Source organism: Arvicanthis niloticus, chromosome 4 (genome assembly GCF_011762505.2).
Source record: "Arvicanthis niloticus isolate mArvNil1 chromosome 4, mArvNil1.pat.X, whole genome shotgun sequence".
Classification (NCBI taxonomy): domain Eukaryota; kingdom Metazoa; phylum Chordata; class Mammalia; order Rodentia; family Muridae; genus Arvicanthis; species Arvicanthis niloticus.
The window spans coordinates 87,363,108-87,388,823 of NC_047661.1; the positions used below are offsets into that span (position 1 = coordinate 87,363,108).

General features: G+C 42.1%; 1 long non-coding RNA gene across 2 annotated transcripts; it reads right to left on the minus strand.

The window, feature by feature from the left end:
- Positions 1 to 22,806: 22,806 nt before the first annotated feature.
- Positions 22,807 to 25,691, minus strand: LOC143442105 (uncharacterized). Of its 2 annotated transcripts, none has more exons than XR_013110030.1 (2): positions 25,216 to 25,691; positions 22,807 to 23,965 (listed from the first exon to the last, which is right to left on the minus strand). It is a non-coding gene; the product is annotated as an uncharacterized LOC143442105 (long non-coding RNA). The 2 variants fall into 2 exon arrangements; XR_013110029.1 differs by having other exon boundaries at positions 22,807 to 23,988.
- Between the last annotated feature and the right edge of the window lie 25 nt (positions 25,692 to 25,716).

The window sequence follows — 25,716 nt, forward strand, 5'->3', positions numbered from 1 at the left end:
TTAAATTCTGTTAAAGCAACATGGAGAGTAGCTACTATACACGCTGCGGCCAAACCAACTACACAGTCAAGGAACTGTCTCTCAGTGTCCTTGTTTGCTTGCCAAGAAGGAATCTGTCTTTACTGCCCAGGCTGGTCTCAAACCTCTGGGCTGAAGTGATCTTTCTACTTCAGCCTGCCCAGAAGCTCGTAGTACAGGTACATGCCACCAAGCTGGTTATCTTTTTATTAAACCTATGAAATTATCCTGTAACAGATATTCCAGCAGACAGTTCATGCCTGCCTGTTAGGAGTAGAGGCACATGTAATTACAAAAAAAGGTGAATCCTTTGTCAAATTTCTGCCTCTTAGTCTCTCTCTCTCTCTCTCTCTCTCTCTCTCTCTCTCTCTCTTTAAATTTAGGTAACCTGGAAACATAAGGGCTCTGGGCCTTTATGTCTGTAATTTTAGTACTTGGGAGGTTAAAGCAAGAAAATCATGAATTTGATGTCAGCTTGGGCTACAAACCTAAGGAGTTAACAAGTCTCACAATAAAGAAAAGAAGGCTTATTTTGGACAAAAATCTCTTTTATCATCAGGAATCCCACTTGTGTAAGACTTGGACTTATGAATAATTTGTAAAACAAAACAAAAATTATAACAAAAAACTAATACATTTTAAAAGCCCTGAACGTTTATACATATTTCAGAACAAAAACTAGTTGAAACAATATCCATATGAGAATGATTATCAGCAGTACTTAATTAGTAAACACCTTTGAAGTGCCTTGACCCACCGAGCCCTCTCCCTGGGCCCCCACTGTAACGAAAATCATGGCCATAATTGTATGAAGCCATGATTTAAGTATTTCCATTGTTTTCTGAGCTGAGACAGAGAAAACATCCTATGTAAACAAAGGCATGAAGTATGAGGTAAGGGTATAGGAGGATGGGCAACACCTCCATTTGCCTTGGAAATGAGATGTAAGAAAGTCAAGTGCTAGGCGATAAGGTTTGGATGGTACTTGAGGGTAACGGCGCTGAATGAGAAATGCCTAGATTTTACGGACTACTCAGGGTTGGTTGGCTTGTTTTGAGGTGGACTCTTACTATGTAACCCAGATGGGCCTCAAATCTGTGAGCCTCAGCCCCCTGTTAATTTTTGAGCAGAACATGTACTATGTGACATGAGATGAGGCCCCTATGCTGGCTCTAGGCTGAAGCACTCTGAGAGATCTAGTCACTAGACTAGATCTGCTGTTCAGTATCTGTGTTTCCCCTTCAAGAGATGTAACTTTTCTAAGCATTTTTCTAATCTACAGAATGAATCTGATGATAGTACCCACTACAAACAGCTATTGTGATGGTTAAATACCACAACATACGTAGAGCTTGGTGCCTAAACCCTAGCAAGGAACAGCGGAGTTGTGTCTGCAATGTTAATCTGGCTGCAGTATGCAAAGGGATCTAAGCAAATGGCTTTCCTTCCTAACTTAGAGCCAGAGCCCGCCAAAGTTGAGGCCAAGACTGTTTCAGAAAGCAGAGTCTCTTGGTGGGAAGACATGTGTCCGAAGGGAAATTGGCAAGATTCGGCGGCGGCTGCTCTGCCTGCAGATCAGGGATGCAGTCATGTTTGCATGTCAGCATTTCTCCGTGTCAGCATTCAGATACAACTGTGCTATTTTTAAGCACAGAGGTTTGGGTATTTTGAAGTGTGGTGCCATCATTTTACACAGCAACCAGCCAGCTTCCTTCACTCACACTCTTTCCATCCTTTCTTTTTCATAGGAACCCCCAGAAGTCCTCATCACTCTCTCATTCCTTCCAGGCCCTACTAGCTCCCCACCTCTTCCTAATTCACCCTCTTCCAGTATACTCTCCTTAAAAAAAAAAAAAAAAAAAAACCCACAAACAAACAAAGCACACAAAAAAACAAAACCAAACCAAACCAACCAAACAAACAAACAAAAAACAAGCCAGTAAGGTCCAGGCTGAAGGAAGCTTCAAAGTAAGAAATCTATCTGCAGGAACTGGAGAGGAGTCAGTCAGTAGTTGTGGCACTCTGTCTTAGACTTGCAATATCATTTCAGCCAGAGACAGTACTCCTGAAATCCCATAGGGAGCTCCAGTTGGTAGCAAGGTCTGGAAGCTCTCCCAAACAGCCATGTCAGAGCCGAGCATGGTGGAGAGTCTGAGGAAGGGAGCTGGCCTGGTAACAGTGACCATTTAGAAGGTAACAGAGCCAGCAGCAGCCAGAGAGTGTTTTGTACTGTGTTTGTAAAGTTTGTTTTTGTTAATGTTTCTGGAATTTTTTATGTGTGTGTTAGGGGACAGGGTCTCATGTAACTGAGTGTCACCTTGTATTCCCAACCATCCTTCCTGTCTTCACTCTCAAGGGCAGAGATTTTAGGCGTGCAGCACCACGCCGGTCTCACGATGTTTGCTTTCAATGTGCTAAGTAATATTTAGTTTTTAATTTTAAAAGCATAAATTCCGGACATGTCAAATATAGCAGGATGAAGCCCGGCGCTTCAGTTTTACAGGAGACTAAAACAGAAGCATCAGTAAAAGCATTCCAACTGCTCAGTGAGGGAGGAAATCAAAGATGGCTTTAAGTGTGAGAGCATGTTGAGGTCAATTATAAAAATAGGAAATGTTATTAGGGTGAGAAACATTATCCTGGGCTCCAGAAAAGGCTTGCTGAGCAAGCCTTATGATCTGAGTTCAATCCCTGGGACCCACACAAATGTGGAAGGAGAGAACTGTCTCCACAAAGTTGTCCTCTAACCACCACATGTATGTTGTGGTATGTGCACACACCTACGTCATATATACATAATAATGATGATGATAATAATAAATCAAAATTAAATTAAATGCTCCATATGATATTGTGCTAGAAGATGTGCCATAACTAATAGAGAAAATTTCTCTTTTTCTTTTCATCCTTGTTTTGAAAGAGATTGTGAGGTTTTTTTTTTTTTTTTTTTTTTTTTTTTTTTTTTTTTTTTTTTTTGTTTTTTTTTTTTTTGCTTGCTCTTGCTGTTGTATTTAGTTAAGTTACTGTGTTTTATTTAGTTAAATGTGCAGGATTTGTAACATTTTTAAAAAGTCAGTGAAATTACTGGGGATTCCCCACCCCCTCCCTTTCTTCTATTGCTGCCTCAAATCTGCTTGCATAAAAAAAAAAAAAAGTGAATTCATAGAAATTCTGTCAATGTAGACTCTCGACTCAGATGAGCTTCAGCAAAGAAAGCAATGAATGCATTGCCTCGTATAACTGAAGAATCCAAGAGTTTTCATCATGGTTGCCTTTAAGGGCTCAAATTACACCATGAGATCCCGATTCTCTGTCTCTCTGTGTGGCTCTCTGCCTGTTTCTCTGTCTTTCTATTTTTGTCTTTCTCTTTCCACTTGTCTTTTCTCTGTGCTGGCCTCATTTCCCAGGATACCCTCCCCTGTGGCCCATATTAGTCTTGGCTTATATCTTTACATGCTGTTCCCTGCCCAGTGTTGAGGGATGAACCCGGGACTATTAATCTGTCTCTGAGCCACACCCACAGCCCTGCTGTCCCCTTTAAATACACTCCGCTGACCTAGCATGCTGGAGATCAAACCTAGGGCCTTGTGTATCACCTCTTACTGGGACTACAACAGAAACAGCCATCTGGGCTCCCGTCCATCCTTATATCCCTTTAGTCCTTTTTTACATAGTAGCCATTGTAATTAGTGTGAATTTAATTTTACATTTATTTACATTTGTTTATTATTTATTTACTATAGTTTATTTATATATATTTGTGGGAACATGTATATGATGGGTGTGTGTATGGCAGTCAAAGACAGACTTTGTGGGGTTGTTTCCCTCCTTCCACTGTATAAATACAGGCACCCAGATCAGGTGGCCAGGCTTCTGGGCAAGTGCCTTTATTGGCCGAGTCACCTTGGTGGCCCTGTGTAGTGTGTGTTTTGAGACAGAACTTTACCTGGCTGGCCTAGAACTTGCTAAGTAAAACAAACCTCAAACTCACAGCATTCTCTCACCTCAGCCTCCCACCTCCTGAGGTTTTCAGACATGAGTCGCCAAACCCATCAGGACTATCTGTCTGTCTGTTTTGTTGGGTTGGTATAGTCTTATGTGACTCAGTTGGATAGGTAGCAGAAGAGGATCTTCTTGCTTTTACTTACTGAGTGTAAGGAATACAGATGTACACCACCACACCAAAAACATGATATTAAAAAACAGTGTGTGTGGATGCTTTCCCTGCATGTAGTACCATATGTGCTGAAAACCCAAACCAGGCCACCTGCAAGAGGAGCCAGTGCTCTTAACCTGGGAGCTATCACTCTGTCCCTGCTCTAGACTTGTTGTCTGATAATGACATTTTGAAGGAATTGTTATCTTGACATTAGCTTACATAAAATCTTTCAGCAAGACTCCCTTGATCTCAACCCAGTTTTTCCAGTTCATTGTGTGGTTGCCCCTTGTGTTTACAAGGCTACAGACACAGCTGATTTCTCTATTTCCCCAACATGTCAAGCTCCTCTGTGCCTCACAGCATCCATCCGTACAACTCCGTAGTCTTTGAACATTCTGTACCATCTTCCTATCTTCACTTACTATGGGACAAAAGCTGTTCTCTGAATATACAGAAGGCTTCTCCTCTTCAGGAATTCATATATTTGTAACCTCTCCCCTGAAAAAAAATAAGTACAATATGAAAACTACAATAGAAGCATCACCAGAGGGGGAAATATTTATATCTCTGTGAGCCAGGATAGGGAAACAAAGTACAGGCAGGAGCATGTCTCAGGATAGAGTCAAGAAACAGAAAAGATGCAAGCCTTGGGCACTCCTGAAGAGTAGAGGGAGGAGGTGGTGAGTGAGTGTGGTGGTTTGAAAGAAAATGGCCCCCATAGACTCTCACAGAGTGTCACTATTAGGAGATGTGGCCTTGTTGGAGGAAGTATGTCACTGGGAATGTGGGCTTTGAGGTTTCAAATGCTCAGGCCATCAGTGTGCATTCTTTCTTCTTGATGCCTGTGGAAGTAGATCTCTCAGCTCCTTCTCCAGCAATACATCTGCCTGCACACCACCATGCTTCCTGTCTTGACGATAATAGACCAAGCCTCAGAAACTGTAAGCCAGCCCCAGTTAAATGCTGTCCTTGATAAGGGTTCTCATAGGTATGGTATCTCTTCACAGCAATAAAATCCTAAGACAAAGGGAGATGAGGTTAGAAATGGTTTGCAAACTATGGAAAGAGGCTTATTTTGCATAATATGCAAAGACGGGGTCCCTCACAAAATGGTTTTATGTAGAGAACAAATATAAACAGGCATCACCCAGAATGCTATTACATTGTAGTAGTGGCAGGGGTGGAGTTGAGTACCAAAGTAGTCCAAGCAGATGATCACAACTGAAGTGAGGTGGAGACTGTGGGGATGGGGAGTAGATGGATAAAGAAATTTTTGAGAGGTAGAGTGAGCAGAACTTGGTTATGTGCAGCTTAATTCTAATAGAGTAGTTACATCCTGTATCCAATAAGTAAGTGTCTATGTATGTCAAGGACAGCCCTGTTTATACACTGAAGGCCTAAAATCAGCCATAGGCCAAAAATCAGCAATAGCCTGACATATTTGTCTGTTAACACAAAGTCTTGGGTCTCTGTGGAAAAACACTGAAACAGATAGCTATAAGATATTGTAAACAGGCAGCTTTGGTGGAAATTTACCAGCCTGAATAAGAACAAGTAGTCATAGGTCTTGTGGATAGTCGTAGACCTTGGGTAGCCTTGGTGAATAGTACCAACTTAGATAAAGGACAAGTGAATCATAGGTGTATTCATAGTGACCTGTCCCCTGAACCTTCACCCAGCCGATACCCTGTTCTGGAAGTTATCTGTACTCCCCCTGAACACCTATGCTCCTGCGTCATCCCCTTCCCCACATCCTGCCTTTTTGTGTATACAACCTCTGTGTGAAAAAGCAAAAAAGGCAGTTTGATCAGCCTATAGACAAGCCGCTGTTCTTTTCGTTCACCTGTTTCCCCCCTTCTCTCTTTCAGGTGACCTCCCCAGACCCCTGTTTAATGCCCTGCTGGCCTATTTAATGCCCCGAGTACACTGGATAAAGGGTAGAGAAGGTTTCCAGTGAGAAAAAAAGGCTATAGAACATGGCTCAGTGGGTAAAGAGCCTGCTATAAAAGCACAAAGGCATTAGTTTAGAATCCTAGAACCCACCTATGAGGCAGATGCAGTGGTTCCTTCCTGTAACTCCAGACCTGAAGGCTGGGGGTTAACAGGAAAATCCTGAGGAGCCTCTATCCAGACAGTCCAGAAGAAATGGCAAACTTCAGTGAGATGTGTTGTTTCAAAAAAAAAAAAGTGGAGAATTCTGGGGGCTGGAGAGATGGCTCAGAGGTTAAGAGCATTGGTTGCTGTTCCAGAAGTCCTGAGTTCAATTCCCAGCAACCACATGATGGCTCATAACCATCTCTAATGAGATTTGATGCCCTTTTTTGATGTACAGGCATACATGCAGGCAGAATGTGGTATACATAATAAGTAAATAAATCTTTAAAAAACAATTTTAAAAAAGATGATGAAGAGGAAGACAACAACGACCCAGACGACATTCTGGGAGATTGGAGAAATGGCTCAGCAATAAGAGCATTGGCTCCTCTTCCAGAAGTCCTGAGTTCAATTCCCAGCAACCACATGGTGGCTCACAACCATCTGTAATGAGTTCTGATGCCCTCTTCTGGCATGCAGTTGTACATGCATGCAGAATACTCAGGTAAAATAAATTAATCTTTTTTTTGTTTTTAAACCATATTTCTTAAACAACAAGAAGACATTTTGGCTGTACATATGTCTACATAGGTGAGTGCACTCACCCTCATACACATGTGCACACACACTTGCTCTTTTTTTTTAAGATTTATTTATTTTATGAGTACACTGTAGCTGTCTTCAGACCCACCAGAAGAGGTCAAAGGCAGATGACTATTATGCTTGGCTGCCTTTCCCCTTAAAGTCATACCAAGAGGTTGTCTCCTAGGTCGTTCTAAATTCAGTCAACTTGACAATGAATAGTTACCATCACCATTCCCGAGATAAGAGATGAGCAAGAGAATTAGGTTTGAGCAGCAGGAAATCGAAGCTCAGGGTTTAAGAATATATTATTTATGTATATATATTTTTGTGGGTGTACATGTGTGTGTATCTACATGCAGATGCCTAAGGAAGCCAGCAACAGCTCCATCTGTCTCTGCTTCCTGGGAGAGAAAAGAACATTTGGATCTCCCTGGAGCTGGAGTTACAGGAAGGTAGGAACCACCCAATATAGGTGCTGCTTGTCTTTCCTCTGCAAAAGCAACAAGAGCTCTTAACTGCTGAGCCATCCCTCTAGCCCCTGAAATTCGGTCTTGGATATCTTTAGTTTCGCATGCTCAGGACATCCGTGAACAGTGTCCAGTAAAGATGAGTGGAGTTTCAAGGGAAAGGCTGAGATTGGAGACACACATTCTTAGAATCAATGACATATAAATGACATATAAATGGTTCTCTTTTAGGCAGGGTCTCAATATGCAGACCTGGATAGCCTAAAAATCACATTGTAGACAAGGTGGCCTCATACTCCCAGAAATCCACCTGCCTCTGCCTTCTAAGTACCGGAATTAAAACTATGTGCCACCACACCTACCTTATTTTTATTTATTTATTTTTGAGATGGGGTCTTGATGTGTATAGCCCTGGCTAGTCTGGAACTTTCTATGTATATCAGACTAGCCTTGAACTCACAGACATCTACCTGTCTCTGTCTCCCAAGTGCTAGGACTAAGGGCATGTACCACCACTCCTGGTCTGTTATTTTTAATCATGTATATTGTATGTTTCTGTGTGTGGCTACGCATATGTAGGTGCAGGTGACCCAGGAGTTAAGAAGGCACTGGATCCCTTGGAGCTGGGGTTTTAGGACATTTTAAGTCTCTGGACATGGGTCCTGGAACCAAACAGGTCCTAACTACTTAACTACTTAACTCTTAACTCTGCACCATCTCTCAGTCACCTATAAATGATATTTTTCTGGGAAATGAATATAATGTTAAGCATTGGGCTGGAGAGATGAACGACTCATTGATTAAGGGCACTGGCTGCTTTTGCAGAGAACCCAGGTTCAGCTCCCAGTATCCAACTTGAGGCTCACAACCATCTGCAACTCCAGTTCCAGGGGATCTGACGCTCTCCTTGGACCTCCACAGCCACCAAGCATGTGTGTGCTGCAATACACATATTGTAGGCAAAATTATCACACATACAAGTACAAATAAATCTTAAGAACTGTTAGTTCAAGAGCAGAGGACTAGAATATTTCAAATTCTTAAAAGTTAAGGGGCCAGGCGGTGGTGGCGCACGCCTTTAGTCCCAGCACTTGGGAGGCAGAGGCAGGCGGATTTCTGAGTTCAAGGTCTACAGAGTGAGTTCCAGGACAGCCGGGGCTACACAGAAAAACCCTGTCTCCAAAAACCAAAAACCAAAACCAAAACAAAACAAACAAAAAAAAGTTAAGGGAAAAGTAGGGGGTCTAATGAAGAATTTGGGAAAGAGTGGCTAATAAGATGAGAAGAAAGCCAAAAAGACAATGGAAGCCAAGGATGTCGTTTAAGAAAGACATGGCCATCACGCCAGCTGCTATTTATGCCAGTGAGAACTGGGGTAGACAGCATGAAGACAACATGTGACCCAGACGAAGACAATCTCAGAAGAGCAATAGGATGAGAGCTTCACTGCAGCAGAATAGCACACAGCAGAGAGGAAGGGAGGCGTTTCACTCTATGAAGGGAAGCAGAGAAACTGCAAACTGGCGGCCACAGGCCACCAGCGGAGGGCTTTATCAAGAAGGGAGGAAATGCTGCTGATCTGAGAAGAGAGTCAGTGTGGAGGCAAAGTCCTTAAGCAGATGTGCACTTCACAGAGAGGTAGAGGTTGGAGACATAGGTTTTGTATAAGACAAAGTCTATGTGCGAATGGATTAAACCACTTAGAATGTATAAAACATGGCAACCAAGGACAGAATTTTGTTGTTGATAATTTTAGTTTTTTTTTTTTTTTTTTTAAGCGTTTGGGAAAAGGGGGCAAACATTGAGTACAAAAAATTTGAAGAAACATTTTTTCAGATCTCTAATGCCCGTGCCACAAGACATATTGTCGTCCGTTCTGTCCTTCCTCCACCCTGCAAAGCCTTCCCTTCCCTGGATTTCATCTCCATCTGTCATAGTGCTTTATACATATCTTTATTAGCACTCACTTCATTACATTTATGTGTCTACTTCAAACAAGATCCTCTTCCCATCCCCCCCAAACCCATGTTCACCAATGTGTCTAAAATGTTTACCATTATGCCCTGAACATAGATGTGCTCAATAAATGATGCATGGCCATGGGAGCCATGAAGCCACAGATAGAGTAATATACAAACATTACAAATGTGAATATGTCTTTTATGCCTTTCTAAAAGCAGTATATATGCTGGAAAGAATTCACCAGTGAAGCCATCTGGAGTTTTCTTTGTAGGATGGTTTAAATTATGAATTCAGTTCTTTTAGAATATAAAGTTTTCTGTTTATTCTGGTGTCAGTCCTGATAAATTTTGTTTTGTAATACATTTCTCATTTCATGTGAATTGTCAAATTGACACAAAGTTATCTAGAATATTCTCTTAGGTTTTAATGTCTATAGAACCTATAGTGATGTCACTTTGTTTATTGCTAATATGAGTGATTTTTTTCATTTTTCTCTTCGCTAGTCTTCATAGCTTATTCTTATTCCTTATTATCTTAGAAGATTATTAAGTTTTGGCTTTTGTTTTTCTCTCACATATTTGATAAATAAACATGTTTATGTGTTTTTCTATTTCATTGGTTTCTGATTTTCTTTTAAACGTTTTTATTTATTGACATTGTGTGTCTCTATGAGTGAGTGGGCATGTGCTACAGATTATGTGTGGAGGACAGAGAATGGCTTTGGGGAGTTAGTTCTCTCTTCCCACTGTAGGTTCTGAGGATCAAACTCTGGTCGTCAGGCTTGCCTGGCTTTCACTCACTGAGCCATCTGGCTGGCCCTACTTTTATTTTATGTGCATTAAATTTGCTGCTCCTCTGAGGGAGGAAGAGCCCATGAGCCCCTACCTTTGGCTGAGGAGCTACTGACAGTTGATGCTTCTGGGGTAGGGTGACCGTGCTGCAGTAGAGGTCCTCTCATCTGTGAGTATATCAGCATCACAAATTGGACTAGGTGAGTTATTAAAAAAAAAAAAAAAAGATATGATTCTGGGAGAGTGGGGAAAGGGGGTGGACCTGGGAGGAGCTGGAGAAGGGACAGGGTTGAATATGATCAAAAATACATTTCAGAAAATTCTCAAAGAAACAATAACATATTACATTAAAATACAGAAATTAGTATCACTTTCTTCAAATGCCCCTTTAACCACCCTAACCAAGTCAGAACATTAATTGGGTCTTAAGTCTTACAGCAATGAGCCTGCATTGTTCTCTACCATGCTTGGTCATTGGCTAGTATAATAACTCAAAGGAAGCATGGTCTCAATTACAAACACAGTAGACGCTGAAAGTGAGCATCTGGGTAAATGAATTACCTATGACCCAGCACTAGGCATCTGAAAGGACTGTTTCCATAAGCACCACAGTCTCTATCCACAGATCTGTAAGAGACAGGGTTTCTCTGTGTAGCCCTGGCTGTACTGAAGCTTGTTCTGAAGACCAGGTTGGCCTTGAACTTAGAGATCCTCCTGCTTCTGCCTACCAAGTGCCAAGATTAAAGGTATGTGCCACCACTGCCCAGTGAGTGTGACCCACTCTAGATTCCCCTCACCCCTGGTATCACCTCAGCAGGTCTTGGTGAAGTAGGTCATGGTGGGATGATTCAAATCTTAACTTGTGACAAATCCAGTCTTCTCTGGTCAGATTTTCTCCATGTGTTCCCTAAGTTACAATGGGCCGTGGGAATAATAGGAGACATCTAAACGTATCACTCGGGCTTAGAGCAGGCCTGTATCCGTCTGCTGCTCAGAGTCGATTACTTCTGTCATGGTAATGACACCTCCTTTTACTAACTGGTCTCTGGACTTAAGAAGTTTAGAATGTTCCAGCACTGGGTACAGGCACTCACTGCCTGTAGCTCACCTGGATACTCGCTGTATTTCCTAATTAGGAGGAGGACTGGTCCTGCCATTCCCAGATTTGGGATATTGGAAATAGTTCGTCACTGTTAGGAAAGGTAAGCGGGCCTGTTCCAGTGTCCAGTCTTTGGTCAGCAGGCTGTCTCCTTGTCTCACTGGGGTCATAATATGTATTACACACCCTGAATTCTTTCAGAGTTGCCTCTGGGCAGCCCTTCACGTTGACCACGACACAACCACTCTAGCTCTCTATGAGACAAGGCTCCTGCATCGGGTAGCACCATCAGTGGATCCCATGGGCCCAAATCTTGCATCTTTCATTCTAAAGCAAAAATCTGCTTCACAGGATCCTATGCTTGTGGACTGTGTGTGCCATAAGCTCCCTGACAGGATTATAGCAACAGTTCTTTGAAGATCTGTGTGTAGGAAAAGAAAACCAATACTCAGAACAGGTGATTGCCACTGTGAGTAGGGACCACTGCCCCCTGCAGAGTAAAAACCAACCCAATCTAGTCAACTGGTCAATAATATTGCCAGGTGATCTTCTTGAGGAATAGTGCCATATTTGGGCCAGAGGCGCTCGGCAACATCACTAAGTCTTCATTACTCTAACAAATGCCTAAGAGAGGTTGACCTAAATGTTGGCCATCTTAAATATTAAGTGAAGCATACATTAATCTACTTAGGGCATCTGTCTTTGTGCCTGTCTACCAAGACAGCCCCTCAAGAGACAAAGCGGGAGGAAGAGGGAGAGATGGAGGTTGAGAAAATAATTGCTTTGTGTTATTATGGGAGCTGACACATCCTTAAATCTGTAGTCCACAAGATCAAGACCAAAGAGAAGCAGTGTCTAATTGACTCCAGTCTAAATGCACAAGAACTGGGAGGGTCAATGGCTTAAGTCTGAGTATGAAGGCTGGAAATCCTAAGAAACAAGAAAAGCTGATGTTTCAGTTCAAACCTAAAGGCCAGAAAAGGCAATATCTCATGTTAAGCAAAAAGGTCAGGCTCCCTCTTATCAACCTTTTTGTTTTATTCAGGTTTTCCACTGATGGGGGTGTCAAGGAGGCTCATCACAGAGGGAGGCAACATACTTTACTGGGTCTACCAATATAAATGTTAGTCTTACTCAGAAACACTCTCACAGATGCCCCTAGAATGGCATTTGACTGAACATCTGGGAACTCAATGGCCCAGTCAAACTAACACAATAGTAGGCACCACAAACGCCAAAGTGCATCTTTTCACATCTCTGACGCCTTCAGTATAGAAACTACTGGAAAATCTGGACAAAGTGGAGATGATATCTCTAACAAACAGGATAACTTGGACATTTCTACTTTGTTTCTCTTGCCAGATCTTGCTGGTCTTTCTGGTAATTGGACCTCATAGAATCTGGTGAGTGAACAACACCATCTGGCCTCCATTACATGGACAGTGGAGTGACACCATTCCCATAATTATGCATTAGTTCCAGCTTTGTCAGGGGTTATCAACCCAGGATAGCAGAGAACTTAGTGATACCAATGACCCTCTTAACAGGGCATTTTTAGTGCCCTTGGTAAATAAATAGGTTACTTTTGGACTCTTCTATGAAACAATGATCTGGTCTCATGTAAAGTACTGATTTCTGAACAGCAAACTCTCCTATGTTTCTATTTATTCCTTTATGAGGTATTGGGGTCTCTTAGTTAGGGTGTCATTGCAGTGAGCAGACACCACGACCAAGGCAACTTTTATAAGGACAATATTTAATTGGGGCTGGCTAACAGGTTCAGAGGTTCAGTCCATACCAGGAACATGGCAGCATCCAGGCGTAGTGCAGGAAAAGCTGAGAGTTTTACATCTTCATCTGAAGGCTATTATCAGAAAACTGGCTTCTATGCAGCTAGAGTAAGGGTCTTAGGCCCACACCCACAGTGACACACCTACTCTAGCAAGGTCATACCGCCTAATCGTGCCATTCCCTGGACAAAGCATATACAAACCATCACGTAGGGCAACACAAAAACATTTCTACTTTCTTTGGCATTGATCATAATTTCTCTGGGTTTTTTTTTTCTTTTTCTTTTTCCTGAGACAGGGTTTCTCTGTGTAGTCCTGGCCATCCAGGAACTCACTCTGTAGACCAGGCTGGCCTCGAACTCAGAAATCCACCTGCCTCTGCCTCCCAAGTGCTGGGATTAAAGGCGTGTGCCACCATTGCCCAGCTTCTCTGGGTTTCTATGACAAATCTATTAATGACTTTCAATCCCAGGTCCTTGTTAGGGTATTAAATAAATTAATTTCTTAGTCTGAAAAAAATGTCCCCAAGTCAATGATTGTCAAGTTTTAATTCTCAGCCTTTTGGATCAAACGACCTCAAAAATTCTGGAACATTCCCTTGTTTTCTGCACATTAGTTAACTCGCCTAGCTCCTTGGTAGGAAATCTCCTATATCAGGTCTCAGCTGGGTTTAACTTGTATTTGGCTATTGGTCTGGAAGCCAGGAGAGGAGGGAGGGACAATTCCTGTGGTTTTATTTATGGGAGAGTGACTCTGTAGTCATCCTTACTTTAGCTGTTTTAGAGAAGCAGACAATCTCTACCATCTTTGGAAGTATACAAAGACTTGTAGAGCAAGTATCCTTAAGGATGCCCACCTAGGCATCCTGGCCATTGTTTTAGGGTCTCTGGCTTTTTCAAATAGGGGTCCAACCTGCTTTAGCTGCAGATTATATGTCTGAAGCTCGTGACTATCATGTCTTGAGTCTGTGGCTCACCTGTCTCAGCTCTTCAACTACAAGGATAAAATCTCTTTAATCCTTGAGAGCTACTTAAGAGTTCCTCAGGAACCTGTATGGGATAAGGACTCCACAGGAAGACTGTAATGGGAGGTTTTGATACTAACATCCTGTTCCCAATTGGTTCTTGATGTGTCAGTAAAGAAGGCCCTGGGTGCCAATTGCTGGGTGGAAGTCCTATGACTTCCGGGTCCCAGGAGAAAAAGGCAGATGCAGGAGAGGGGCTTTTTCTGCTTTGGAGTAAGAAAAATGCAGCAATCATGTGAAGCCTTGGGGAGAGCTTGGGCCTGTGGCCTACGCTACAGGTGAGTGGCCAAGGATGTTTGGCAGGGCTAGGTGAGATTAGCCACTAAGTTTAGGGCAGGTGGAGAGACGGAGATAATAAATTGGCACCGTTTTCCAGGCATGAGATGTCTGCACCCAGCAATTGTGCCCAGAAGGCAAATTGTAAAGTAACAAGCTGTGTGTATGTCTTTTATCTTCGGATTCAAGGGTGGGAGTGGGCTGTTAACACAGTCACCTCTAGGAACTAAAGACACGTAAAGCAAAAGGGAAGCTGGGAGGGGCCAGTAGCCTGGCCGATCCCAGGCAATGGCAGTAGAATTTTAAAATTACATGCAACAGAAGACCAACAGAGTCAACTAACCTAGACCCTTGTGGGCTCCCAGAGATTGAACCACCAGCCAAAGAGCATGCAAGGGCTGGACCTAGGCCCTCCTTACATATGTAACAGATGTGCAGCTTGGTCTTTATGAGAGTCCCCTAACAACTGGAGTGGGGATTTACCCTGACTCTGCTGCCTGTCTGTGGATCCTGTTCCCCCAACTGGGTTGCCTTGTGTGGCTTCACTGGGAGAGGATGTGCCTAGTCCTGCAGTGACTTGAGGTCTCAGGGTGGATTGGTATAAAGGGGGGCTTTTCCCTTCTCAGAGGTGAAAGGGAGGGGTCCTGTGAGGAGGGTAGGAGGAGGGAGCTGCAATTAGGATGGAAAGTGAATAAATAAATTAATAAGAAAAAAGTTCCTCAGTCTTTCCTTGGTCATTCACCAAAGGAGACTAGTTTTCCCATTATTCCTCTTCAGAGCCTTGTTAGCAGTAGCCAGACAACCCCACTGCCCTTATAACTACTACCTTCCAATGTACTCCAAATTCCTGAAATTATACTTACAAAGGCTTTCCCTCTACTGGGGTATTTTCCAAGTGAGTTACCACCTTGTGCTAAGAACCACTCATCCTCCTATATTACTTTGCTTAGAAGGAGAAAACAGTCATTAAACTTAAATTTTTTATTAATTTACTTATTTACTTTACATCTCAATAGCAACCTGCCCCTCCTCCCAGGGCCTTTCCTACTTCTTTTCCCCACCCCTCCCCCCTTTCTCCTCAGCAAAGGGGAGGCCTCTTGTCAATATCAATCTGCCTTGGCATATCAAGTTGCAGTAGGACTAGGTGCTTCTTCTACTGAGCAACCCAGTTAGGGGGAAAGGGTCCAAAGGCAAGCAACAGAGTCAGAGACAAGGCCTAGGTTCATCCCATGAATGCTCTTCAGTTGGTGCTTCAGTCTCTGAGCTCCTATGGGATCAGGTTAGCCAATTCTGTAGGTTTTCTTGTGATGTCCTTAACTCTTCTTTCTCCTTCAGTACTTCCTCCCCCTCTTCCACAAGATTCCCCAAGCTCTGTCTGATGTTTGGCTGTGGGTGTCATGCATCTGTTTCCATCAGCTACTGGGCAAAGCCTCTCACAGGACAGAATATGGGTAACAGTGTCAAGGGCAGGCTATCTCTCATGGCATGCACCTCAAGCTGGGTCAGTCATTGGTTGGCCATTCCCTCAATTCCTGCTCCATTGTTAAATCCTGCACATCTTTAGACAGCACAGATTATGGGTTGAGAGTTTTGTGGGTAGGTTAGTGTCCCCATCCCTCCATTGAAAGTCTTTCTTTGTTACAGGATGTGACCTTTTCAGGTTCTGTATCCCCGATTGCTAGGAGTCTTAGCTAGGTCACTCCCATGGGTTCCTGAACTTTCCCTTGCCCTACATTTCTAGTTCATCCCAGAGATACCCCCCTTATCCCAGTCCTTTCTCCCTCCATTCTCCCCATACTTGATCCCTCTTGCTCCCCTCCCTACGCCATCTGCCCCCCCATTTCCCTCCCTCTATCTACCATGATGTCTATTTTATTTCCTCTTTGAGTTCATTTTTCCTATCCCATTTGTTTCCATTCAGAAACTAGGCCATGTGCCATTTGCTATCTTTCCTGGGTGTAAGGTACTCTGCTTCTGCAGCTGATCTGCCTGTCTGAGTGCTCTGGGGCTGGTGGTGAGTACAGTGGGAGGCTAGGTAAAGCCTGCAGGGAACTGTGGTTCTCTAAGTTGAAGTCTCTGGGAGAAAGGGGGAGGGGGACTTATCTCTGCCCTTTGTTCTCAGTGCGTGTACAACTCTCAGACCATGTGTTCACATGGTAAAAAGCTCACTGTGAGTTTGCACATTCAGATCATAAATGGAATAAGGTTATAACAGAGGATGCCAACGTGCATATGCACTAGGAACAATTATCTCGCTTAACTTTCACCATTTGTTACTAGTTTACAGGGTCATGGAGTTTAAGATTGTAGTAACTAAGCTGTCCTTGAATTTTTGTTTAGACAAACCCAGTCAATATCTTGTCTCTTGTTCTTGCACCTGGGGTCCTGTGGTGTGTATCTTTATGACCTTCAGGTTAATGGTTTCTGTAATCCCTCGGAATGTGCCCTCAGTTTTAGAAGTCTGCTGGTATTTCAGAAGTAATTAAGCAGTTCTGTTATAAAAGGAGCTCGAATGTCTCTGTGGATATTGCCATTCTGACCAATGGTTACCCTTGCATGCTAGATGTTTCTGCAGAATAAATGCTCTTTGTCTTTGCTTACTATCTGAGTCTGGAGTCTTCCTTCAGCGTTCTTGAGATCCTTACACCCTTCCAGTGAGATTCAAGAATTCCTCCCTTAGTCCCTTCTTGTTACTTAGTTTCTTTGTGTCTGTGAATTGTAGCATGGTTATCCTGTACTTCTGGATTCTATCCACTTATAAATGAGAACATACCACATGGGTCTTTATGGGTCTGGGTTACCTCAATCAGGATAATATTTTCTAGTCCCTGAAATTTTCATGATGTCTTGTTTTTGATAGCTGAGTAGTATTCCACTTGTAAATGTACCATATTTTCTTTACCCATTCTTCGGTGGAGGGATATCCATTTAGGTGGTTTTTCCAGTTCTTGGCTACTATGAATAAAGCTGCTATGAGCTTAGTTGATCAAGTGTCCTTATGGAGCATCTTTTGGGTAATGCCCAAGAGTGGTATAGCTGGGTCTTGAGGTAGAAATATTCCCAACTTTCTGAAACTACTAAATTGGTTTCCAAAATGGTTGTACAAGTTTGCACTTCCACCAGCAACGGAGGATTGTTCCCCTTGATCTATATCCTCATTAGCATGCGCTATCTATTGAGTTTTTGATCTTAGCTATTCTGAGTGGTATAAGATGGAAACTCAGGGTCATTTTGATTTGTATTATTCTGATGATTAAGGACATTGGTCATCTTTTTAACTGCTTCTTGGCCATTAGAGATTCTTCTGTCTGTAATTCTGTATAGCTCTATACAGAATTGTTGGCATTTAATTTCTTGAGTTCTTTATGTATTTTGGATATCAGCCCTCTGTCAAATATAAGGTTGCTGAAGATCTTTTTCCATTCTATAGGCTGCCATTTTTTGGTTTATTGACAATATCCTTTACCTTACAGAAGCTTTTTAGTCTCATGAGGTCCCATTTATTAATTGTTGATCTTAGTGTCTGAGCTGCTGATATTCTGTTCAGAAAGTTGTTTTTGTGCCAATGCGTTCAAAGTTATTTCCCACTTTTTCCTCTATCAGATTTAGTGTTTCTGGTTTTATGTTGAGGTCTTTGATCCACTTGGACTTGAGTTTTGTATAAAATAATAAACATGGATCTATTTGCATTTTTCTGTGTGCAGATATCCAGTTACACCAGTACCATTTGTTGAAGATGTTTTTTTTCCCATTGTATAGTTTTGGCTTCCTTGTAAAACATCAGGTGGCTATAGGTGTGTGGGATTATTCTGGGTCTTTGATTTGATTCCATTGATCAACCTGGCTATTTTTATGCCAATACCATGCAGTTTTTATTAGAATTGCCCTGTAGTACACCTTGAAATGAGGGATGGTGATACGTTCTTTTATTACGCAGGATTGCTTTAGCTATCCTTGTTTTTTTGTGTTTCCATATGATGTTGAGTATTGTTCTTTCAAGGTCTGTCAAAAATTGTGTTGGAATTTTGATGGAATTCTGTTGATTCTGTAGATTGTTTTTGGTAAGATGGCCACTTTTACTATTGTTGGGGTTCAGGAGTCACCCCACAAACCACATAAACACTGATTTTAGTCAGACAGGCTGTTTTAAAAGCCCTATATCCAAATACAGTCACATCTAAGGCACTAAAGGCAAGGGTTAAATTTTGAGGACTCAGTTCAGTTCATAATGACTCCTATTACATATACTACAGAAAATATATGTACAAGGTAAAGGGAAGAAACAGAAAACACAAGATCCTGCAGACTATGATCCAAGTCTGATTTGTATGAAGGAAGCAAAGCACTGGGCAGCAACTGCATTGGTGGCTTGTCTTCAAGCAATGGCCTCAGAAGCATGGAGCCACAAGTTTGTGTGAATTTTCCTGTTATACTCAGTCACCAGCAAGGAGTGTCAATTACTATTTCTGAAGAAATTTGCAATAATAAAAGCTAAATAAAACTCACAATATCCTTGCATTAAAGCAGTTATTTTAAAATATTCCTACAAAATGATTGAGGTTAAAAAATATCTCATATAGGGAGGCAGCCAAATTTAAAATGTCTTATTATGTAAATAACAAATTGTAGCTGCAGAGATAAATGTGGACAGATGGATTTGCAGAACATAATATTTAAGAAGAGCAGAGATTTCAATTGATTTGAAATCACTTTTAAAAATTCTTCACATATTTCCTGCATTTTGCCCAAAAATATCTGACACCAAGTGATCCTAAGTCATTATCAAATAACTGTATTTCTCTAATATGTACTGAGCAATCGACTTCAGAAACCTATGTACTTCCAGTGGAATAGCAGGCTTCTAATCTATACTTGGGAAAGTGCCATGTTTTACTATAAGAGTTTAGATCCTACACTGTATCTGGAAGTGGGAACTTAAGGGCTCTTAGGAAATGGATGGTGTTTTGCTGAGGCAAATGTGAAGAAACATTTAGTTGAAGCAGAACAGGTGAAAGGATGCTCTGCTAAAGGACATGTGATGAAGGATTCTTTGCTAACAATACGCATGTATTGGTCTGTCTTACATTGCATAGTTGAGCTGCATTTGTCGGAACACCATAGAAAGAAATGCACCAAAAAACTTCTGGTGGTGTGCTGCAGTTTTTTGTGGAGTTTCCTCAGACTTGGGCTGATTGGCAGAGCGATGTCAGCTGAGACAGATGCCGGTGCTGAGGCAACACTGAAGAGAATACCTGATGTTTGGAGGGATATAAGTAGGATAGTGAAGGAGGCTGAGCTGCTGGCATCCCTCAGGGTCCCTCCTGCTGACGTGTGCTGAGGTTTGGCTTTTCCTAAAAAGTAGTGCCACCGCTGCTGATTTGTATTTGATATCCCGACTTTACTGAACTGGACTGATGGTGTATCTGTGAAGTGTTTTCAAGTGGAACTGAACTGCTGATTTCTAGACAACACAGATGAGAGTTGCTCTAAAGAACCTTTCTAAATAGATCCACTTCCCCCTTATCCTTTCTTTTGTATTACCTCTGGTGGGTGGTAGGTTAAAAGGGAAGTTAAAGCATTTAAGAACCATCATTAAAAATAGGTTTTGAAAAAATTATAGTATATCTAAAATTGTTATGATAACCTTCAATGAAGGAACCCTCTTGCCTTCTTTGCAAAAAAAAAAAAAAAAAAAAAAAAGTCCAAAAAGTTACCAGAATGTTTAAAGCTCTCAGTCTGTGGATGAATGTACAATTTTTATTAATATCTAAATGACATTTCTCCATGAAGCAACAGCAATCTCATCTTCCAGTATTTCTTTTAGAAAGGTTGTATCTAACTGTCATAGTTAGGTTTCTATTGTTGTGTTAAAACACCATAACTAAAAGCAAACTGGGGAGGAAAGGGTTTATTTCATAAAGGGAAGCCAGGATGGGAGCTCAAGGCAGGAACCCAGAGGCAGGAACTGAAGCAGTAACCATACTGAAGTGCTACTTACTGGCTTGCTCAGTTTGCTTTTTTTTATTTATTTATTTATTTATTTATTCATTCATTCATTCATTTAGCACTCACTTTACATCCCACTCACTGCCCTCTCCCCAACACACCCTCTAATAATCTTCCCCTCCCCCTCCCCTTCTCCTCTGAGTGGGTGGGAACCTCCCTGAGTATCCTTCCATTCTGGCACATCAAATCTCTGAGAGGATAGGTGCATCCTCTTCCATCGAGGCCAGATAAGGCAGCCCAGCTAAAATATATCCCATTATTCAGGCAACTGCTTTTGGGATAGCTCCCTCCCCCCGCCCCAGTTGCTTAGGACTCACATGAAGACCAAGCTGCATATGTACTACATATGTGGCAGGAGGCCTGGGTCCAGCCCATGGGTTCTCTTTGGTTGGTGGTTCAATCTCTGAGAGCCCCAAGAGTCCAAGTTAGTTGACAATGTTCATCCTCCTGTGGAGTTACTATCCCCTCTGGGGCCCACAATCCTTCCTACAGTTCTTCCATGAGTCCCCAAGCTTCACCCACAGGTTGGCTGTGGGTGTCTGCATCTGCCTGAGTCAGCTGCTGGGTGGAGCATCTTAACTTTGCTTTTTATATACCCCAGGACCACTGGCCCAGGGAAAACACTGCCCATAGTGGACTGGGCCTTCCTATATAAATCACTAATCAAGAAAATGCCCAACTAGACTCACTGACAGGCCAGTCTGATGGATGAATTTTTCTCAGTTGAAGTTTCATCTATCCAGATAATCTCAGGTTGTGTTAAGTTGACAAACTAATCAGGATACTAATGAACTTCTGTTTTATTTAAAAATACTTTAAAATTAAAAGTATCAGTACTTTTAATTTTAATAAATACTGCAATTTCTCACTTTACTTCAAGTCAGGGCTAGGAGTCTACACTAGGTGGTCGAGGACATGCTTAACATACACAAGACCCTGGGTTTGATACCAGCATCCTCAAAACCAGCACAACAAAAGCTTTTCATCTTTCCAAACACACATTAATCTCTGTGTGGTGAGAATGTTTGTAAGGTCTTGGTTTTCTTCTTTCTCAATGAATCTACCTAAGAGTCTCTGAGACAGACTGAGTGGTACATGGAGTACTGAGTCTTGAACCACTCACATTTCAATCACTTTTCTTTTTCTTTATACATAACATGGAATCTATCCTCATAGCATTGTTTGAACATGTGTCACTGGGATCAAGTACATTTGTGTTGTTGGATTACCATCACCATGGTCCATCTCTAGAACTCTTCTGCTGGAAAAACTGTGTGTGTATTAAATCATGACTCAGTTTCTCCTCCTTCCCTTTGGTAACTACTATTCCTTCTATGCCCTTGACAGTTCTAGGTACCTCATATAGGCAGAGTCATATATTTGGGTGTTTGGGTTCCACACACTACACTGAGTACTTCTTTTACCTCACACCCCCACACCACTGCAACTCTTCAAACTCCAGGGTCTTCCTTATACACACTAGGCAAGTGCTCAACCAGTGAACTATACCCCCAGCTTTAGTGTAAATATCCAATTTGCAGAAAATATCAGTTTCTTTTCATTTAAAGGCTATATACATGTTATCTTTAACTAATTTTTGATAATTTTTGTCTGATTTTTTGATACCAAGTCTTGCTATATAGTTCTGAAGTTCTTACTTGCTATGTAGAGCAGGCTGGACTTGAACTTGTAGTTATCTTCCTTCCTCTGCCTTTCTAGTGATGGGATTACAGGTGAGTACCCCCACCAGGCTTATTAAAAACAAACACAAGGCCTTAAATTACCTGCAGAAGGCAGACTCTCTACCTTCCCATTATCTAAGTACCCATTCTCTGCCTTTGTTAATTCCATGCAAAGTTTGAGGTGTTCTTTGTGGCTACATTTCAGAAACATAGCCCATTACCTTTTTACTGTGTCTTTATAAAAGTTATTGGAGAGGTAATACACTTTCCAGAAGCTATTTAAAGTAAAAATTTTGTCAGGCATGGTGGCGTACACCTTTAATGTCAGCACTAGGGAGACAGAGGCCACCCTGTTCTACAGAGCGAGTTCCAAGACAGCCAGGACTATGCAGAGAAACTCTGCTTCAAAACAAGAAACAAACACACACAGAGAGAGAGAGAGAGAGAGAGAGAGAGAGAGAGAGAGAGAGAGAGAAAGAGAGAAAGAGAGAGAGAAAGAGAGAGAAATTTTCTACTTTCCAAATAGTAAAAAAGATTTGCAAGTTGGGTAATTATAAGTTGGTTGGTTGGTTTTTTTTAATGATTTCAAACTAGGATTTTTTTTCCTTTTCTTTCTTTTTTCCCCCAAGACAGGGTTTCTATGTAACCCCAGCTGTCCTGTAACTCACTGTGTAAATAAAACAGGCTGGCCTCAAACTCAGAGATCCACCGGCCTCTGTCCTCTGAATGCTGGAATTAAAGAAGTGTACTACCACCACTGCCTGGTGAGATTCTTAATAGCTTTTGGGGGGCAGAGATGTGTACAGTACAGAGGGTGCCTCAGCCAACCTGGCATATTGCTGAGAAAAGTTGGTAGGGTTTTTTGTTTGTTTTAATTCAAATTACAGGGGCTGGAGAGATGGCTCAGTGGTTAAGAGCACTTACTGCCTTTTTAGAAGTCTTGAGTTCAATTCCCAGCAACTACATGGTGGCTCATAACCATCTGTAATGGGATCCAATGTCCTCTTCTGGTATGTCTGAAGAAACTACAGTACACTTATATAAATAAAATAAATAAATCTGTATGGACACAAGTGCTGTGGAATGTATTCTAGTTTGCTTTCTGTTTTCCTCCTTGGGGAGGAAAGGGTTTATTTGGTTTCTACTTCCAGGTCACAGTCGATCACTGAGAGAAGTCAGGACAGAAACGTAAGTGAGTAGAAGCAGAGCCACATGAGGAGAGCGGCTGCTGGCTTGCTCACTCTCAAGCGCATGCTCAGCTCTTACACAATGTTCTGCAGACATAGCTTCAGGCCAGTCCGATTTAGGCAATTCTTCAGTGCAGGGTCCTCTTCCCTGGTGATTCTAGGTTGTATCAAGTAGACAAGAAAGTGCGTGTGTGGAGGTCAGAGGAAAATCTGCAGGAGTTGGTTCTCTCCTTTAACAATGCAGGTCTTGGGGATGGAACTCAGGGTGTGAGGATTGATGGTAGGTGCCTTTTACCAGTGGGTCATCATAGTCCTGGTCTGCACCTTTGTAGGTTTTAGCTGATAAGAAAGTACAAATACAAACCAAACTTCTACATGGTTGAGGTTATTTTGTCAAGCCTCCCTTGGATTCACACATATACCATCACCCCATACAAGATCCAGACCTGAAGGTCCAAGGTTCAGGACCCGAGATTGAAACTTGATCCTTGCCTCTTCTGTTACTCATGAATAAGAACATTTCCATCTGTCTTCCTCTGGCTCCTGCATTATTTTCCTGGGAAGGACATCTGGCTTAACTGTTCATGAAGGAGTCATTTATTGAATAATTATAGGCAAGACATTTTGTGAACTACTACAGCAAAAAAGTGATGTGAATATGTGTGTGAGAGAGCACTTACAGCTTAAGAGACATCTGTGTCTTCCTCGATTACTTCCCACTTTATTTTTTGAGACAAGGTCTCTCACTGAACTCAGAGGCTGCAAGAAAAAGCAGCTTTCCTTTTTTATCCACAGTCAGCTAGAGTTGCATTCAGTGTTGACCACCTGTAATCCCAGAATTTGGGAGGCTGAGACAGAAAAATTGCTTTGAGTTCTAGGACAACCTAAGCCACATGGTTTCAAGACAGCATAGGCTAAAAGTAAGTACTTGCACTAAAAACAAAACAAAGAACTAGATTTCCCTTTCAGAAAAAAATGGCCCATTACCTGGCTTCTTCCTCCCTCCTATGACTTCCCCTTCATGAAGGTATAACTGACAAACAGCAGTTGCCTACATTTACAATATAAAAAAAAAATGATGTTTTAAAAAATTATTTTTGAGACAGAGTCTCTCTACATAGCCCTGGTTGGCCTGGAATTCACTAGGTATACCAGGCTGGTCTTGAACTCACAGAGATCCCCTGCCTCTGCTTCCTGAGTGCTGGGATTAAAGGCACTATCACATCCAACCCAGAATATTTTTTAAAAAGGCTTTTAAATGTGTGTGTGTGTGTGTGTGTGTGTGTGTGTGTTATGTATGGCACCTATTTAGGTACCAGCAGAGGCCAGAAAAAGGCAGTGGATCCCCTAGAGCTAGAATAAAAGGTGGTTATGAGCAGCCGGACAAGAATGCTGAGAACCGAATCGAGCATCTAGAAGGGCACCAGGTGCTCTTAACTGCTAGGCTATCTCTCTAGCCACCAGAATTATGTTTTGAGATATACATATCTCTCTCTCTCTCTCTCTCTCTCTCTCTATATATATATATATATATATATATATATATATATATATATATATGGCATGATTAAGTTAAATTAACATTCACTACATCCTGCCTTTTTTTTTTTTTTGGTAGTGATTAAAATCTATCTTCTTAGAAAAATTTCAAGTGTAAGATAACTCTAGTCATCCTGGTATATATCTCCACCAGGTATTAATCTTACCTGAAACTTTGTACTCTGACCACTTTACACCTCACTCCGCCAAGACTGGGCAGAGGTTCATGCATCCTACGAAAGTACTCTGTCACCGAGTTACATTCTTAGAGAGCCACGACTTCTTAACCTCCTATATTTCTTTGATATATGATTCATTTATAATGTTTCTAAAAAAACTCTCAAGGTGCTCTTGTACCCTTAGGAAGAGGAAACAAGCAGCACACACACACGAATGAAGATATTTATTCTTCATGAAACAGCAATGATTAATCTAAATCTCCGGTCCTGAATTCTGGGTCTTTGGGTCTGAAATTTGGATAGCTAGGGTGCTGGTATGTGTATGAATCCAGGAAAGACTACGTAAAATAATCTTACCTATGCAGGAAATTGAGAAACGTTCTTGCAGATTAGAACCTATCAACTTTTAAAACTTTTTTCAACAAGCCTGGCTGGCAGAATTGCCGGGCACGCTGGTCCAGACTGCACGGAAGCGCACACATCTCTACCCAAGTCAAAAAAATCCTCAGCAAAGCTGGTTTCGGTTGTCACAGAGTCGGGAAAACAGCGAAGAGATGGGCGGTCGAGCGCGAAGTAAGAGACCGGTGTCCCCCGGCTGCAGTCTTGCGAGCCGGCGAGACTTACGTCACGATCCCGACAACCCAACTATCAGTCCAAGTCTTGCAGCTGTCCAAACCGCTGTGTGCGCACACCTCTGCGAGGTTCACTCTCACCGGTTGCCTCGAGTCCCAGCGCCCGTAGCAACCAAGGGTGACGGAAAGCGGAAGTGCGCTCTAGTCCCGCCCTCCCCGTTTACCCAGGTCCGGTGAGGAAGCTTGTCAGCCCAATCATCGCGGCGAGAATATCGATCAGCCAATA